This window comes from Diadema setosum, chromosome 22 (assembly GCF_964275005.1).
Source record: "Diadema setosum chromosome 22, eeDiaSeto1, whole genome shotgun sequence".
Classification (NCBI taxonomy): domain Eukaryota; kingdom Metazoa; phylum Echinodermata; class Echinoidea; order Diadematoida; family Diadematidae; genus Diadema; species Diadema setosum.
The window spans coordinates 30,060,773-30,079,731 of NC_092706.1; positions in this window are offsets into that span (position 1 = coordinate 30,060,773).

The window sequence follows — 18,959 nt, forward strand, 5'->3', positions numbered from 1 at the left end:
ATAACGAACTTTCGGACTAAAGAACCTTCGGCATAACGAACCTTCGGAATAACGAACTGTAACCGATCATTATACGGTATAATGTGTGTCCATGTTTACACATGTACTGCTACAGGAGACTTCAATCTTAGGACATAAACATAAATTTTCGCGACACACATTGCAGATTATGCATGTGCCTTTTTTATGTAATTCAGATTTCCTTTCAGTCGTGGAGGTCTGCAGTAATTTTGAATAGGGGATTATGCAAAATGCTTAAACAGCCCCTAAGTCACAAGTTAATTCATGTACCTAGCCATATCACAAGCACATCAACACTGCACAAATGTGCTTATAAGGACAGACCAACAAACACTTAACACAAAACAAGCATACACATCGTTTAATTATTCCAGGGACAATTTTTGCGACTAGACGAACTTTTTCATCATCGACAACAATCGGAGTTGAATAAGCATCTTATCATATGTTACTTGCATGCGGTTAAATAGATGAATATAAATGTCATATCACAATACTCTTCGTGAAACTTGAATACGCTCTTAACTTGCTTTACAGCCTGTAAGCAAGGAAGCTCTTTGCTGTAAGCACCCGTCATCGGTGGGGAGATATGCCCCAAGAGTGCAGGTTAGGGATGGACTGAATCACACGAGCCCTCAGTGTTTTTATTTTTTGCTCAGGGACACCACTGAGCATCGACTTCACCAAATATATGATATTGTGGCACTTCCCATAGTGCTTCCCTCGTAATTAGGCTGTTCATTTTAACCTTTTGAAGTGGATTGATTAAGAGAATACTTAATCCCCGTTTTCTCTGCAGAGAAAGGTGAAACGATAAATGTCTAGGTCTATTCGACGGCCCTATGATGACAACGTTCTTTTTAGCACAAATTCTGCAACTTCCTTTGGCGCGAATCATACAACAGTTGCTTAGGCATACCTCCCTTGTCGTCTGGGTGATTCGTCCGAGTATGACACTTCTTTGTGACGTCATGAGTTGAGTCAACTTTAGTCCCGGATTGGTCACGCAGGTTTTGAAGACACAGTCCGTATGACTCGGCCGACTTCTGGCTTACCGGGTCACAGAGTTCAAGTTCCTCTTTACATGGGTCTGTACGCTCCTTAACGAAAAAGTTAGATTGACCAAGTAAGCCGTATAACATTCTAAAGACGTATATATTTTCATATTACAGTTATGTTATTAATTTATGTATCCACATATATTTGTTACTACTAAAATCATGCTCTTGAATCTTCATATATATATTTTTACACCATTAATACTTATCAACTTAAAATTTTGCTCAATAACGGATTACGTCTGATTGTAGTACATGTACTCTTTTTTTAATTCGATCAATTTCAGCATACATGGAAACAGAGAAAAGGAGAAAGGAAGAAAGAGTGGGGGAGATAGAGAGGGAGAGAGGGAGCGGAAGAGAACAAGACTTAGTTGCACCCAAGTTTTGTGGAGCACTGTGATTCACCGTGCCGCATTACTGAAATCGTTAAGTCATTCCTTGACACAGACTTATTGCCGAAAAATTTGAAATAACAAAACTATAGTCTTCATATTATCCTCTCTTTTAACTTGTGTGGACGATCAAAACTAACGTAGAACTCTCCTTCACAGACACACACACACACACACAATTTATATACCCATAAGCATTGTTTTAAGCAGAATAGTGCTGTAAGAAATCGTTTTCTTTTTTGTGTTAATGCAGCCCTGGAGGACAATTCATGAAGCATTTTGTCCGACAACTTTGTCGGACAAATTTGCTCTCAGCCAATCAGATGCAAAGATTTCAGTAGCTTTTAACAAAATATCTGACAAAACGCTTCATGAAATGTCCCCAGCTGATCAAAAAGCTCGACAGATACAATTCCTGTTGAAAACCTGACGCTCCTTCCTACTTCTCAATATTGTTATATAGCTATTATGAAGAAGCAATTAGAAATTCAAGTGGTGCTTGTGAAAAAAAGAGTAGAAAATTGCAATAGGAATAGCGGTAGAATTGCAAAGATGACTGTAATATAGTACAATATACCGAGAGTTGCCGCATTGACACTGTTGCATGTACTAGAAAAGGTAGTCATGGTAGTAAGGTAATATGAAGAAGAAAAAAAAAAACAGGTGCGTTTATCGTTATTGCTTCTTCAACATCTGTCTTATGGTAGTGAGGATAAGTGATATATCTCATAAGTTGGTGAAATATCACAATATGGTATGTAGTCCTAATGTTTCAATTTGACATGGCTCGGACTCAGCTAATAACTGTAGTTTTGCAATCAATATCATACATTAACGTATGTTAGTTGTTTAATCATGCTTTTATTTGAAACTCATCTGCAGTTAGTTCAGCTTGCTATTACTCACCGTAGAAATCGTTGTTTCGCCCCCAGCTGTCAAACATCTGACTCCAAACACATCAGATTCAGTCAGGGCCTGATGTCTCGTGTCCAAGCAATTTGCGTTTTTCCGCACTTCTTTCTCACTTGACTTCACTACAATGAGGTTTTCGTAAGTATTAGATGATGCTGTCTGTTTGGAGGAGTCCTCAACCTGTTTTACGACATTTTTATCTTTTCCCCGAATATGTGCATCCTCGGAGAAGAACTGATTCATTGTTGCCGAGTCCTTAATTTGCGAATCTGTGTTACCCATGATAGCTTGTAATTCTCTTCGCGATCTCAGACTCGTTGGTTTGCTTTCCTTTCGACCTTCCTTCATTTCGTCTCGCTCAGATGTCGAAGTGTCTTGACCTCTTGCATCGACGGAATCATTGTCGGCAGTCAGCCATTCAGGCTGTGATGGGTTACGGATTTCTGATGTTTGCTCACTCACAGTATCACTGAGCTTTGGTGTGTTTTTCAAAGTCGTCTGCGTACTCGTATTGTTTCCAGCCGAATCAGAGCTTATGGCGGCTCTGGTAGCATCAGTCTGAACTGGAGCTGTCCTGCCATTTCCTGCATACGTCACTCCCGGGTAAGTATGTTGACTTTGTGGTTTAGCATTCATTGGTGTGGTTGTCTCGTGAACATTTGGAGCGTCCTTACAGGGTGTGTTTGAAACATTCTTCGCTTCAATTTTATTTGACGCATGATTTGTCAACATGTTGACGTCTTCGTCATGGTAACTTTGGTCATTTCTTTGCACGTAACCTGGACGTTTAGCTTGACATGAGTTTGAAGGTTTAGCTGGGGCCCTCTTCATGCGAAACATTTTCTGTAACTTTGATGTCACTTTTTGCACTTCCGGGTCAGCCAAATCGATATCTGCGTCATCCACTGCTACTCCAGAGACGGATGCTGATGGGGATGACGCTTTGGTTCCATTTTCATCCTTGCCTCTGACGGTTGATATCAATGTATCTTTCTTAGGCAAACTATGTTGGTCTTTTTCTGATGACAAGCTCTTTTGATGACTGGTGGAAGAGCTCGACTTAGACGAGCTTCTTTTGGCGCGAAACACGGACTGAAGCTTCTTTGTAACAGTCTGCACTTCAGAATTGAGTAAATCGATATCAACATCTGGCGGTGTAAATTGTTTACTGTCACATACGTCTTTATTTGTTTGTACTTTTTCCTTTTTCTGCAACGCACTTTCCTGTGGTTCTGTGTAATTACTTAAGACGACACTGTCCTTTTTGTTCGTTTTTGACGTCGATGAAAGAATTGAGGAAGGATGATGGTCTAAGGAACTATGAGTATTTTCGGAACACTTTGATGCACTTTCATTGACAGCCGATTGTGTGAGGCTCTCCGTAGGTTCATAAATATCCTGAGAAGAAGAAATATCTGGAAATCTTAGTTCACCTTTCCCCGTTTCGATTTCTGTCCTTGTCTGAGCATCATTCTGAGTTAAATGTTCATCAGAGTGTGGTCCTACGTTTAAAATGGGCGGACAACTCTTTCTGAAAGAGTCTAAATCTTTGTCACTGTTTGTGGATATAGGAGGGAGAGAAGAATCAACTGAGAGTCTATGTCTGTGGATTCTCCTGTTAGCCTTCTCCTCGACAGACCCCATACTCCTTTTGCTCGATAGCTTTCTTCGGCGAAAACCCGACTGCATCTTCCCTGAAAGCCGGGGGTCACTGAACGCTAATCCGTCTACTAATGCTCCAAAACCTTGTGAAGTGGTCTCGGCCGTGCTATTCTTAAATCTTAAGCTTCGTTCATTCCCAAGTCTTCCAGAATCCTCTGATTTTGAGCGATGATGAAGAACGAGATGATCTGATTTTTCGTGCGGTGAGCTGGCTGTCGGCATGGCCAACTCTATCCCAGCCTGGTCAGTTCTAGCAATGTCACTGTCCGTTGCAGGTGTGCAAAGAGTTCCTATATCTTCATCTGATCCCTTTGCGCACAAAGATTGTCGGTCACTTTCCATTTCTGACAGCTCAATTCTTTGTACTTTCGGTTCTATTTTAGAGTCACTGGTTCGGTCTTCGTGAACGAGTTCATCTGCGCAATACCTTTCGACCTGTCCTGCATTAGAGTCTGTTAATTCGGACTTTATTTCTTTTCTAATGGGTTTCAAGCACTCATCTTTCATTATTGCTTGTAGAGTTTCTTCAATTCCTATTGGGGCACTAAATAGCTCTTTGGAAGAAGAACAAAGTCTGACAAAACCTGCCAGAACTTGACGTCTTTCCATGGTTGGCTCTTCGAGTGAAGGTTTAGGCTCAGTGGTGCGTGCTCGACTAAAGTGATTACGATGCTTCCCTGCCGTGTATTCTTCAGAGCTCTTTGCCTTCCGCACCGCATTCGGATGTTTCACTTCTGGTTCATCAAGTGAGCTGTGATCAACATCCGTGTCTTGGCAACCACTGTCACTGCTGGAAATTACTGGTTTCCTAAATCGTGCTTTCACTTTTTTCCTCATGTTTTCTAACACCTTGTTCTGGTCCTCAATGCAAGTCGGGACATCCTCGGAATCGCTGGTTCTAGGAAACGGACACGCCCACTGCTCAGAACGCAAAGTATTGGCATCAGCAGCATACTCACTTAACGTCTGCAGGTCTGTCATCTGTGTCGTCTGATTTAGAGGTACAGGTTCTTGGTCTCCACTTTTTTGGCGGCCAGATGTCACGGAAGGCGATGTTTCCTCCACGCTTTTCAACAGATTGTGAAACGTTGGGAGATTTTTGAAATATTCCTTGCCTTCGATGTATCCGCTGAAATCCTCGTTGTACTGTGGTTCGAAACCAAACGATCCTTTATCATCACTGAGATCAGACGACCCATCACGTTGTGCAAACTTCACATCCAGTCTCCTATCGTCTTTTGATACATTATGCTGTGCTCCCTTTTCGTCCATATGTTCTCTCTCATGTGAATTTTGCTGGCAAATATCCGAAGAGTATAAGTCATCACTATTTGAAACATAAGGAGGCTCACTAATGTGTTTTGACGTATGAAAGCTTTCGATTTTATTCGCAATTGTATCAAGTACTTGAAGAGAGGTTGCATCAACCGTTATGTCCTCTATGACTCCTTCTGATTTTGTAGAATCTTGCCGACCTGTGCTCTGCCATTCCTTTTCCTCATGTATCAACTTTCGGAGTTGATCAAAAGAGCTATGCTTTCCGATCGAAGCAATACTCACTGCACTTGTTGCTCCCTGTGCATCCCAAACATATTCTGACTCGTCCACAGCTTGGTTGCTAGGCGTGGTCGACGAATCCTCCACTGTCTGTGAACTACATGGATGGAATGTATGGCTGGTCATATGATCATCGTCATCACTTTTAACGTGTTTCTGTCTTCGTAGCAAGTTTCCACCGCGCGCTTTTTTGGTGATTGTATTCGCTGTGTGCTCTCGTTGTTCATTGGTATCTTGTACTGACAGATTTTTCAAAGTTGAACTACCATCACTTTCTGACGAAAAGTTTAATGTTTCTGATGATTCTAGAACGTGACATTCGGTTGCAAGAGGGTGATCACGTTCGGGAAATGGTGTAGTTACAACTGTCTCGTTAGGAACTTGGTTGTTATGATCGGTGGAAGGAGTGACTGGGCCGGATATTGAAGAAGAGTTCGAATCAAGCACGATGAATACTTCGGATCGGTAACGGGGTTGTCTAGGAGCAATGAGTTTCAGTGATACAGTTGAGTCGTGTTTGACTTGTATGGCAGAAATTGCGTCACGTCTTGAGAGACCTTCAGAGAAAGACACAACAAAGAAAACATCTATTCATGGAGCCGTCTCACAGTCGACATTTGAGGATTCGGTAATGCTTTCGTCACAATGAAAATTAACTTAAATATCTTGGCTGTTTAATTGCATTCTATATTATGACAACAGTAAAACTAATTTAAGGAAATGCACATGTGTATGAACGTTCCAAAAAAAAAGGTAAATGTTTTAAGTTGTCATACAGGATGACGTTAGGAAACGTTCAACATTACTCGGTGGTCACACTGAATATTACCGCAGAGGTATCACATGATTGTACCTCCTTTATAGCACAATAGCTGATGCTGGCAATAGACACTTTTAATGTGATTAATTATTGTCGTAAAATTTAATGTCGTAAACTATGATTGTAACGCAGTCGAATATCTTTCTGGCACTTGGCATAGAATGTTTAGTTACAGCAACTTCAATCACCCCCTTTGTTTGATTTGATTTGATTTGATTTGATTTGATTTATTCTCTGTATGCCATTTTTTTTCAAATACATCAATTTTCTGGAATTTCATTAACGTACAAAATTGCAGTAGTATGAATATTTTCAACAATTATCATCATTTTCATCAATTATACAATACATCTCTAATATGATTATATGAGCTACATCTTATTTGCATACAGAACGATTGCCAAGAATAAGCACAAAGCTTGACTGTTTGGCAACCAATAACGAATAGCATTGAAATGAAGAAAAACAAGGGGGTCTAACATGATGCTCGTGGAATACGGGTTAGAGAGAGAGAGAGAGAAGAAGAAGATTAAGAAGAAGAGGGGAGGGGATGATAAATTCCTCCTGATAGTAGTCTTGCTAGACTCAACTCGACTTGCATTTACTTTTACAGATGAAGGCAGTAACTTTAGATGTGAAAAACAAATGAAAACATCCAAACATACTTCCAACTTACTTTTCTTCCCACCATTGAAAGTGAGCTCGATGGAGACAGGCGAGGTGTTCGCCGGTAACAATGATTGTCTTGCCTCCATGCTGGTACTCCTGGGAAAGCAGGACGCCATACAGCTTCCTGGATAGAAATAATTGAGAAAGATACATTATTCAGGGCTCAAATGTAGTACATGATGTTCTTGGATTATGGACACAGATATTGATTACAAGATTTTTTTTTTCTTCAGCTCTGGTTCCAATATATTTATCTGTATTTATCTATCTATCTATATATATATATATATATATAGAGAGAGAGAGAGAGATATATAGATATATATATAAATAATGATACTGTACCAGTATAGAAAAAATGAAGAAGTAGAGTGGTAATGCATTACCACTCTACTTCTTTATCTTATATATATATATATATATATATATATATATATATATATATAACAAAGGAGGAACAGTGAGAGGAATAATGATGTCAAAGCTACGCACCAATTTCTTCTTCCTTTCTCATATTTTACAATATATATATACACATATATTTATATATATATATGTTCTCCAAAAAAAAAACTACTAGCAAGGTGTTACATAACAATAGATTCAGCTGTCAGGCAATATAATTCCATTGCAATAACACGTGCTTAACAAGTTCAACTGTGTAGAATTTATGCATGCTTTCTTCTTTTGTTCTACTTCCTTGAGCCGCTACTCATGCATTCTTATAGTGAGGCTGCCATGTCATTATCCTTGTTCATTGTGATTTTTTATAAATTTTGAAAACACTCGTATTTCCTCATCCAAATCACTATACATTATGAAATTCTGCACCCAGTTTAACCAATTTATAGTTCTTTTATACTTCTGAAAATCATCCGGAGGTCTCCTTTAAGAGTATGCAAGTATTTTCACATAATAATGCTAAATCCTAGAAAGGATGTGGGCGAACCGTATGTCGCGTGCCAAGAATCAAAACGTAATGTGAATTATAAACTTTTACACGAATAAGAAGAGGAAGAAGAAGAAGAAGAAGAAGAAGAAGAAGAAGAAAAAGAATTGTAATTAGATTTCATTTGTAGATTTCATTTGAAGAGGGAGACAAATTAAAGAAAGCTCTTACGTCATCCGTCACCACTCTGCTTAATAATCTCTTGCTTTCATTGTAGTTTCAGTATAAAAGTGGTGGTAGTAAGAGTAGTAGTGATGGTGGTAGCAATAGTAGCAGCAGCGAATGTATTAATTGTTGCTAATTTTGTTGCTGACTGAAAAAGAATTGACATTACTGAAACGACCTTTCTGTGTGATGTGTTAAAGTAATTACGCTGCATATAACTTATGAGATATCAAAAGAAATTTAAGGACTGGAATATATGTCACTGTTGGTCACTATAGAGGTCAAAGGTTAAATGAATATTCATAAAAGAGAGGAAGACTTGGTGTTGCTGGTAACCATAGACACACTCTTGTTCTTATACACCAAATTACACATCAAATTTCCCACTATTACATTCTCTCGCAGATGATTTTTTTTCATCTTTTCTATTTTGCTGATGCAATGTATACTTTTAGGAAAGAAACTTGTCTAGAGCTGGACTTATATCATTATTACTTGATTCGAATTAGGATCTAGGTTTTGTATTTCCCCCTTTTTCAGCAGTACGTGACTTTTCCTCCAAAGAGTGTTTTAAACAAGATGCCCAGGTATCACGTACAGACTGCTGATAAACACAGTGCGCCTCTGAAGAAGAAAAATGGTCATTTTGCTCGAAAGAGCTGCCCTGCTCCTCAGAAGCAAATTAGAAAGTGTGCACAATCTTTCAATGGAATGGTGAACGTGGACATGGAAAGTTTCTACAAGGGTTCATGAATACCGTGATAAATATTATTACTACGCTCACTGCGTGGCGGTGGATCGGTACACCATGTTGACATAAATCATGTCTTTGCCAACTTACGAGGATACATTAGCTTCTTCACGCTTTTGACGTGTGCAAACTTCACGCCCAGCCTGATTTTTTGTCAACATTTGTCCCAAATTCTCACGATTTTCTCCATGAAGATGTAAACAACCAAATAAAGAGAATTAAGAGAGGTAGACTCACGGAATAGTTTCAAATAACTAAAGAACCATGGAGTTTTGTGTTGGACTATAAGAGGCAATATTTTTTTCTTTTCGTTCTATTTTTTAAGAAAATAATCCATGCGTGCAGGGGGAGGGGTTGCGCTTAAAATAACATGACATGGCTGCAACTGACAACATCTTCAATCTACCGAGAAAAAAAAAAAAAAAAAAAACATGATATGAGATTTTTTGAAAATCTTCAAGCACCACACAGAAGATAGACGCCTTAGCCTTGGTTCGCGCTAACTCTAATTCACGGGAAATCGCGCTCCTTTCCCAACCACTCAGAGAGATTCATGTGGCAGCGCCAACGAGGAAATCTCGGCTCTTTCGAGCTAACTTCCCCACGATTGAGGGCGGTGGCGATGATATGCCCTCATCTCGCAGCCAAGTGATTAAAGCCCTTATCCGACGTTCCCACCCAACGCCTAACACTCTTCTTATCCCTGGGCAGGTCACTGAAAGCAGTATTAAAATTTTCACAGTCATACTTTCCAGCATCGTGAATTTCACAGGAAGAAATGACATCAATTAAGATGCTGCTGTATAAGTGCGAACCTGTAACACATTTAAGTCCAGTTTTCTGTGTTTTGACTATCCATTCGCATACATGCAATAGTTAGAGCATTAATATCTGAATTCAGTTTACTATAGGTGGGGTTTTTATTCCTGCAAGGTATCTGACTCTTACCTCTGAAGAAAATCACAAATACTGTAATTCCACTCACATTTTGGTGTTACTGGACTTAGCAAAGAATAAGCGCACATTAAAAACACAACGCTCATTTGTAGAAAAGGCGGAAGAATAAAAAGCCTTATTTCCGGAAAAATAAAATCCATATTTCCTAGCAGTGGACGAAACAAAAAGTTCCATGGCTTTTCCCTAAATCCTTAACTCGTGTTATTTCAATCTCGAGGACAGGCATAGATGGTAAAATGACAGTGATCTCCTCAAGATGTTTTGTCGATTTAAAATTATATATTTGTGAATACTATGATTAAGCAATTTTGATGGAAATCATACATTGTTTGAATATGGTAGGGTCCATGGGTCGATGATCGCCACATGAAGCTTTACTTTGTTGTGCATAAAAGATTATGGCCCGAATTCACGAAGGTGGTACAAATGAAACCATGGTTTAAACCATGGACAAAAACCATGGAGCGCCAGGTGTCGCATGGAATATTTCGTTACGAAATCAGTCATTTCGTCGATGAAATGATTATTTTGTAACGAAATAACAACATTTTGTAACTAAATGAACATTTCGTCCACGAAATGATAATTTAGTTAACGAAGCGGTCAATTTGTCGACGAAATGACCAATTTCGTAGCGAAATATTCCGTGCGACACTTGGCGCTCCATGGTTTTTGTCCATGGTTTAAACCATGGTTTCATTTGTACCACCTTCGTGAATTCGGGCCTATATGTATTAATATAATTGCTTAATAATGCTATTTCCGAAGGGCATCATCTATCAAGGTAGAATACAAATCATTCAGTCTCAAAATAACACTCTAGATGGCATATCATAAAACCACCAGTCTTCGGAGAAAAGGGATTTCAACCAAGATCTTATTTTTTCATTGCTGATGAAACACGTGGATAAGAAAACATAAACTACGTTGCATTACCGTGTCTTGACTCTGTAACTCATTTGATGTAATTCTTTTCAAAGCCTTAATTGGAAAGATTACATAGCAATGGTCGACGGAGCAAATGAAGTAATTTCTGACCTAAACGAAGATGTAACTCATGTAATTGTATTACAGATGTATTGTATAATAGATGAAAATGATTAGTATACTACTTTTATTTTGTACTATGTTAATGAAATTGCAGAAAATTGATGTATTCGAAAAAAAAAAATGACATACGGAATAAATCAAATCAAATCAAATCAAATCAAACCAGACCTTTCACGGTATTTAGTGAATCTAAAACACTGCAAACCAAGCAAAGAATTAAACATTCTTATGAACAACGATAATTAAGGCAGATATTTAATATTTCTTTGCCAGAGCATTCCAATCCACCCCCCCCCCTATCAAATTAATCGCACTGACAAATTCAAACCGATATAGATGGTAGATATTACGCCTTCTTTCCAAGTCCAAGAAACCACCAAAAAGCGAGATGAATTAATCTTCCTAACCTAAACTTTGCACGCCTGGAGAGATGAAGTGTTTCGGTGCAGTGAACGGTTGTATGTGGAAAGCGCGGGAGGCGGGTGGATTTCAGAAGCCATAAATTTGTCATGTCGATTATACTGCAGAAAGGCGTCACCATGACAATCCAATAATTCCACTCTATTAACATCGGCTTGCGTCGGGAGGGAAAAAAAGAAAGACAGTCACGATGATGAACTTTATACCCGTCATAAGTCTAAAAGCCAAAACAACGAGCCTCAAATGTGTATGAGGAAAAGAATGGCGACTGTGAAATATGAACAATTACCCTTTGATCTTGGGTGCCATTGTACTGATATGTACATCAACGCATGTCTGAGTTTAGGTTAGATGACTGTATTCAGTGAATCAAACAGTGGAAGTCAGTTACCCTTACGTCACAATCACCAAGACTAAACTGATTCTAAACGAAGAGCTCTGCAGATGCCACAGCACATCACATATAGCAATGTATAGGACGTTGTGTCTTATCATTAAACTAGTAAATCGTAGTACTCATTACCATAAAACGAAAAGAAATTACTCTTTTTAAATGACGGCGAGTGAGTAACTGCGATATCATGTCGAGCACCACAAAACTATTTGTATTTCTATTTTGCTCTCATATCAAATATCACGTTGAGATGCACATAATACATCACATATCATGTTATATCATATTTATCATACCATTGTAGAATCAGGTCATGCCATTCCAGGACCCTGGTGGTCTTCTGAATTCTGTTTTTTGTTTTTGTTTTTTGTGGGTTTTTTTTTTTTTTGCTCACGAATCAAATATTGAAATCTTATCAAACCTTTTTAATCAAAATAACATGAAAAATTGATATAAGATGATAGTAACTTACGAACATGATGTAACACAATATCATAATGTTCGTGTTTCCCTAAGGCTGTCTCATCAGAATCATACCAGTTTCTTCTTGAGACACTCGTCACCAAGATTCTTCTTTTTTTCCTTGTTCGGCCTTAATTAAGTCGTCCACATAAACCTTTTCTTCAAAGATTTACAAGATCGTGCTATAAAGGACGAACGGTGTTTCATTTTTACTGAGTGCTTTCATCGAAGCAGAATTAGAACTGCCTACAAGGAACCACATGAATGTGGAATCCATGAAAGGTGGATTTCGTTACAATATTGAGCACCAAAAACTCTCGAGTCAAACATGGTAATTGATGAACTGACGTCATTATTACGTCATGACGAATACACATGGGTATCTATATTAAGACTGAAAATGGCTGTTTGCTCACCTTTTAGATATGATCCTTACAATTGGGTGTGTATTAGATAGCGAGTTGCGACACTAATCTTGCGACGCAGCTATGAGGAAAATAATGCTGTTCTACGCATGCGTGAGGAGTCGGGTCCTAAATATTACGGCGTTGCAGATCTAAAGCTGCTCCATAATGACACATAATTGGCGATTCATAATGAAGAATTACCGCTACATTACACCTTTTTGTAACAAGTAATTTGGCAGAACATAATATCACATTGATTTTGGCTACCAATATAGAGGGAAAATCCAACTGTTACCGCGTGTTCAAGGAATGCGCGTTCCACAATTTTATATCCCGAGACTATGTGCATGATCATAATTTCTTATCACAGGTTATCATGAATAACGTTTATGAGGATTGTTTGTGAGTATGGTAAGGAATATTGATGGACAAAGATCCTACTGATTATTCACACCTACAAGAATGATACAGAGTGGCGTTTCTGTCATTTTCTTGCAAGTTCTTCCCTTGTTTTTGATACACAAGATAAGAAAGGTGAGAGATGACAGAACAAGCAAAACGAATGATGAAGAAATAGTTAGTGGATCGTCAAGCTAGGTGACTATGGTTAGGAGCAGCAACCGAACTATGATAGGCATGTTAAACCCAGCTGGTAGCACAGTCAGACATCGCTTCACCATCTGCCAATCACATGGAAATACCAAATCGGCAACACGAACATAGATCTGTGTTTACATGAGTGGATATCCTCACGCCATCTTTTAAGTCAAACCCAGGCCACAGAGTGGCGATTCTTTTACAGGTAAGATAATGTAAATGCAATGTCTTGTCAAGACATGATTCTATTCGTAACATATCGCGACCCAACACCTTTTTACCGCATCGAAATTATGTGAACCACAATATCAATTTACAAACTGTCACTTAATCAGTAATGAGTCATATGAACAATGTAGTTCCAACATTATTCTGCAATCCACTAGGAGGTCTCAAACATGTCAAAGGGATTTCCGGAGGCAGAGAGTCAATGTGGTTTTCCTACTGTTCTGTTGCGCAAAGAGATAGACAAAGTTTGAATAGAGCTTGGAGCTGTAGCTCCGTAAATAGAGCTATCATTAAGAATGCTGTCATACATCACAATCTTTATTGAGGTGATATGGTATTGGTTGAGATAAGAATTCAGCTTTTGACTTTTTGCGAGATACTTAGACACCACTCTGTGAACTGTTAAAGAGCATAATGAGATCAAAGATTATTGAATGAGAATCGATTTTTGGAATGGCTGAGATATCCAAAAACAAAGTGATCCTATTAACAGACCTTCATGTATCTTTCATTTGGATTACCTTGTTTTGGATATCTCAGCCATTCAAACCCAATTTCTATCATATAAACTTTGAATTCCTCTTAGAATTATATGCTATATGCTATTAGAAGTTTCTCATCATTTCACAAAAAAAGTTGGAAATCGGAAGCCCCATCTGAAAAAAACAACAACAAACAAACAACAAATATAGATCATCCCTTTTATGCGGGTTTTCCCCAAATCCTTTGACCCATGACCCAATGGCAAATACTCGATAACATGCACTAACAGATATCTAATTAACTACGTCATAGCCTATAGAGGCCAAAGAATGAGCACAGTATTGTAGAAAGCGTCAATGTATTTACGAGACATGGACATTTTTTTCTCTCCCTCATTCTGTCAGCATGGCAGTTTTCCACATTCTTATTTCTCTATATCTATCTAAATCCCTCCCTTGTATACGTGTCTATGTATGTATGTATGTATGTATGTATGTATGTATGTATATATTTGTATATACATATATATATATATATATATATATATATATATATATATATATATATATATATATATATATATATGAAGACTAGCAGGGTGTAATGTAGGAGTTGAACAATTATGTTTATCGCATATCAAAGCAACATGCCGTTAAGTTAAAAACAGCGACTGTTCGTAGTCTTTATCGATCTATGAGTGTATTACGCACTACAATTCCTTCCCGCGTAAATTGCGTTGTTGACATGACTGGTCTTATTCTGCCAAGATATCACAATATTTTCTCGCTGAATATGTTCTACAGTATACATTCACCATCGACTTACATATGGGTGAGAAGATTTGAAAACAAGAGCTATTGATTGTGAATCATGGCACATAGCATCCTCTGAAATGGTTGCGCGGGCTCCACGCAGTATCCATCAACAACTATGGCAACAATACGTTCTGCTGTTGCTATGGTAACCTTAGATTTCTCATGCAGAGCGCGCGTCCTTGTTTGCAGGTTGATGTGGCTTCATCTCTTGAATGTGTTGACGAGAGAACTCATCATACATAGCTCGCCACGTTGACATTCTGTGATGACGGGTAAACACATTTTGTGTTGTACGTCTCTTGCCTATCTTGAGTCATTTAAGTGACAACGGAGTTATGAAGCTCAAACGGAACAATGATAACTTCTGAAAATCAATCGTTTGTCATTATACTGGGTCTGTGTTCCAACTTCAAAATAACCCCGCAACTAACTTCATAATAAGATAGCACATATGTCAAGGACATCAAACATATAGAATACTGTCAAAGCTATTGATCTCCTGCTTACTGCAAGTATATTTTGGGAGAGGAGAGAAACAAAAAGATTTAATGATCTCTTAATGATAATTATGAGTTCTCTCCCTCTCCCTCCCCCTCCCCCTCCCCTCCTCCTCTTTCTCTTCTCTCTCCCTCTCTCTCTCTCTCTCTCTTTCTTTCTCTTTCCTTCTGTATCTTTCAATACATCATGTCTGTATATAATCTACATATATATATATATATATATATAGTAACAGAGTGTAAGATAAACAGACGATACGACTTTTTTATTGTAGTTATTTGACGTAATCAAAGTAAGCCCTTAATGCACAAAACTGCATCAGATCATTACATAAACAATATACACTTACAAACGAGGCAAACCAGTGTGAAATAATCCCCGGAATAACAAATCCCGTGAAATAAAAGAACAATGCAATCGTATTACATTCACAAACGTCACAATCACAATGGTCATGCGGATACAATGAGCTTTAAGTGACAGCTGTCTAATGATTGGCAAGTCCTTCCACTGATTAAACATGGGTCTGTCAGACCAGCTGTTCTTGTAAGTACACATAACACAGTGTACGTTTACACATTTATATTGACTGTGTATATGTTTTCTGAGACAACATGGCTGTGATGCCAACGTGTGAATGATTACAAGTAGGTGAGTTACAGATGTAGCTGTACCATGCACCCATTGCATGTTCAGAATCTAGCTCTGTGTCTGTCATTCTTGCTTTTAAATATCATTATTTGTTACCGGTAGAAGTAGGAGCATAATAGGATAGTCGCAGAAGTCATTACTACGAGACTTAAAGGTCAGGCGAATAATACTGAAAATACTATTTCCTTTGGTACACTAATTTTACTCTAAATCTCATTTATTTCTCGCAAAGCATGAAATGGCGCTTCGGTGGCGACCTCAATGTTTGCCTGAGGTCGATATGTTTTAGTCTTTTCATATCTTGATCAATCAAGAAAGAACGAGACCTTGAAAACAAACGAGGTACGTTCCCATACAGCTAGGTACCGCGGCAGAGTACGAGGCAACTTTCCTGGTTCATTGCTCAGCAGCAATTGAATAGATCATGATATCTTTTGTATCTACTAAGATCGGCATCGCTATAAACTCGTCCTTCAAACACCATTACCATTTGTTGCCATGGTTACTACGCGATTGCTTTTTGTATCATCGTATCTATCAGATAAAACTCAGTATAGGTTAATAGTGAATTCATTTTGGCAAGCAACTCCGGAGTGTGTGTGTGTGTGTGTGTGTGTGTGTGTGTGTGTGTGTGTGTGTGTGTGCGTGTGTGCGTGTGTGTGTGTGTGTGTGTGTGTGTTCTTTCTTCTTTTCCACCATATAGCGTTCTTTCCTTTTTAAGTTGGAAATGCAACAATGAAATTAATTGCCCTGACTCGAATATTGATTTGAATATGAAACCCAATTACGCTTTCTCCTTTTTTTTTCTTTTTAAACAAAAACAAATGAAACCCCTCTGAACAATGGCAATGTTACTCCACAAGGGTTAAAAGAATCCTTCCAATAGTTATACCGCAATTACACTTACATCACAGCTAAAATATTTTTTAGAAATTAAACAAAGTGCAAAATTATTGGCAATGTTACTCCACAAGGATAAAAAAAAAAATCCTACCAATATGTACACCGTACAATTCATTTACATCACAGCTAAAAAATTTTTTTTTAGAAATTAGAAAAGTGCAAAATTGTCATAATAACCTTTATTTTGCTGAACCCTCTATACCCATACACAGGTCCCCAATGTATTTTGGCTACTATTGCTTTGAGCAATTGCTTCTGATAGTCTCACACTCTACCACCTAATGATTATGTCTGCATCAATCAAACCTGTATTTATCTTATCAAACAAGGTACTGTGTATATCAAATATATTCATGTTCACTATATTCTTTGTTCTTTATCACTTGATTGATATTTCATTTTGTCGATCCTATCATTTCAATCTGTTAACATTTATTTTGAAATCAATGCAGAAAAAAACCCTGCAAGAGATATATTTTAAAAAAAAAAAGCCGGTGACAATGAAAATATTTGTTTACAATAGCTCGGTTTCCAAGTGTATAGACATTTTTCAAGATAGTCTATTGGATTTCAGTATGGCTACTGGAAGTGAAGTCTATTACTACTTTAAACTATATTCCTGTTTGAGCATATTGATAATAGGAATGATTATGGAATATTGGCCATGACATAGGTCCTATGAGCGGATTTACGAATAAAATCTGATATGAATAAAAACAATGAGTGCATGAAATGGATAATACCAAGTCTTGATTGTCATGGACAATGTAATGATTCCTTTATATAATCATAATCTTCGCGCTATAGCACTGCACGCTTGTACACAATCCCTGCGAAGCACTCGCATGCATTGAAATTCATGGGTAATTGCTACGAACTCCTGCGTGTCTTGCTCTAGCTTGTTCTTTTGTTATCATCATTAAGCTTCGAGTACATTTTCTTCTGCTTGGTTGGGGACCCCAACAGAAGATCGTCAGATGTTCAAACAAGAGACGTGTCTGTCTGAATCCTTCACAGCACACTAAGCAGGTGCGACAAATATCAAGACATATCACAGTATCAGTGAAGACGGTACACCCTGCAGTACACTGTGCGAGAAGGAGCGATATCTAACTTTCCGTTTACACACTATATCAGGGGGCACACGTTCACCTCAGAAATCCTTGTTCTTTAGAATTCATACACTTCTATGAACAGCAATATTCAATGTCGGTGCCGAACTTGAGGAAACCAGTTACATTATAGCTTGGCCTCACAACTCATCTATTCAGGATACATTCATTGAAATAATTATCGCCCAAGGATACACAGGCATCTATCTAGTCCCAGAAGGGCGGTTATCATTAGATTGAAACCATGGCTTTTCCCAACTAAACTAATCTCTTTCACACAATCAGACCTTTTTAGATCATTCGGCTTAATTAGTTAGCATCCTTCACTCTCCACACTGCCTTTTCAATTCCAGAATGATCAATTAAGCTTATTTGTGCCTAGTAGGCCTTTTCACTATCACGGACCAATGTGCATCACAAACATATCCCCATAAAAAGTCAACGAATTTGACCCCCCCCCCAAAAAAAAAACAACAACAACAACAGCAACAACAACAACAACAAAACAAAAACACAACAAACAAACAAACAAACAAACAAAACAAAACAAGGTTTGAGAAGGTCTGTCAAAATCATCTACGTATCATTGTCTAATGTGAATAGTACATTTCACACTGCATACTATAAATGAGCGGTTCTATACACCTTTCCACTTCCAACTTTTCCCGAATCTTCCCTTATCATTTGAAAAATTCGACAGCAAAAGGCTTTTGTTGTTTTTCACTTCCACACCACATCATAAAATCAGCCAAAGGCACAAAGATAATGTATGGAATGCCTGAATGAAATGGGTAATTTCCAAAGTTCATCCCCATTAATGGAAAGCGGCAGGGCACAAATTTGCAAGAATCCTAATGTATAACGTAAACACGTTGGTGTTGCAGACAATTTTACTTTAGAGTCAACATACCTATGTTGACTCTTAAAGTAAAATTATCTAAAGTAAAATATCTCTTGGTGATATTCACCTGCATTTGGTGGGTGTTGAAATAATGTCGTTTTGATATGAAACAAGATAAATCC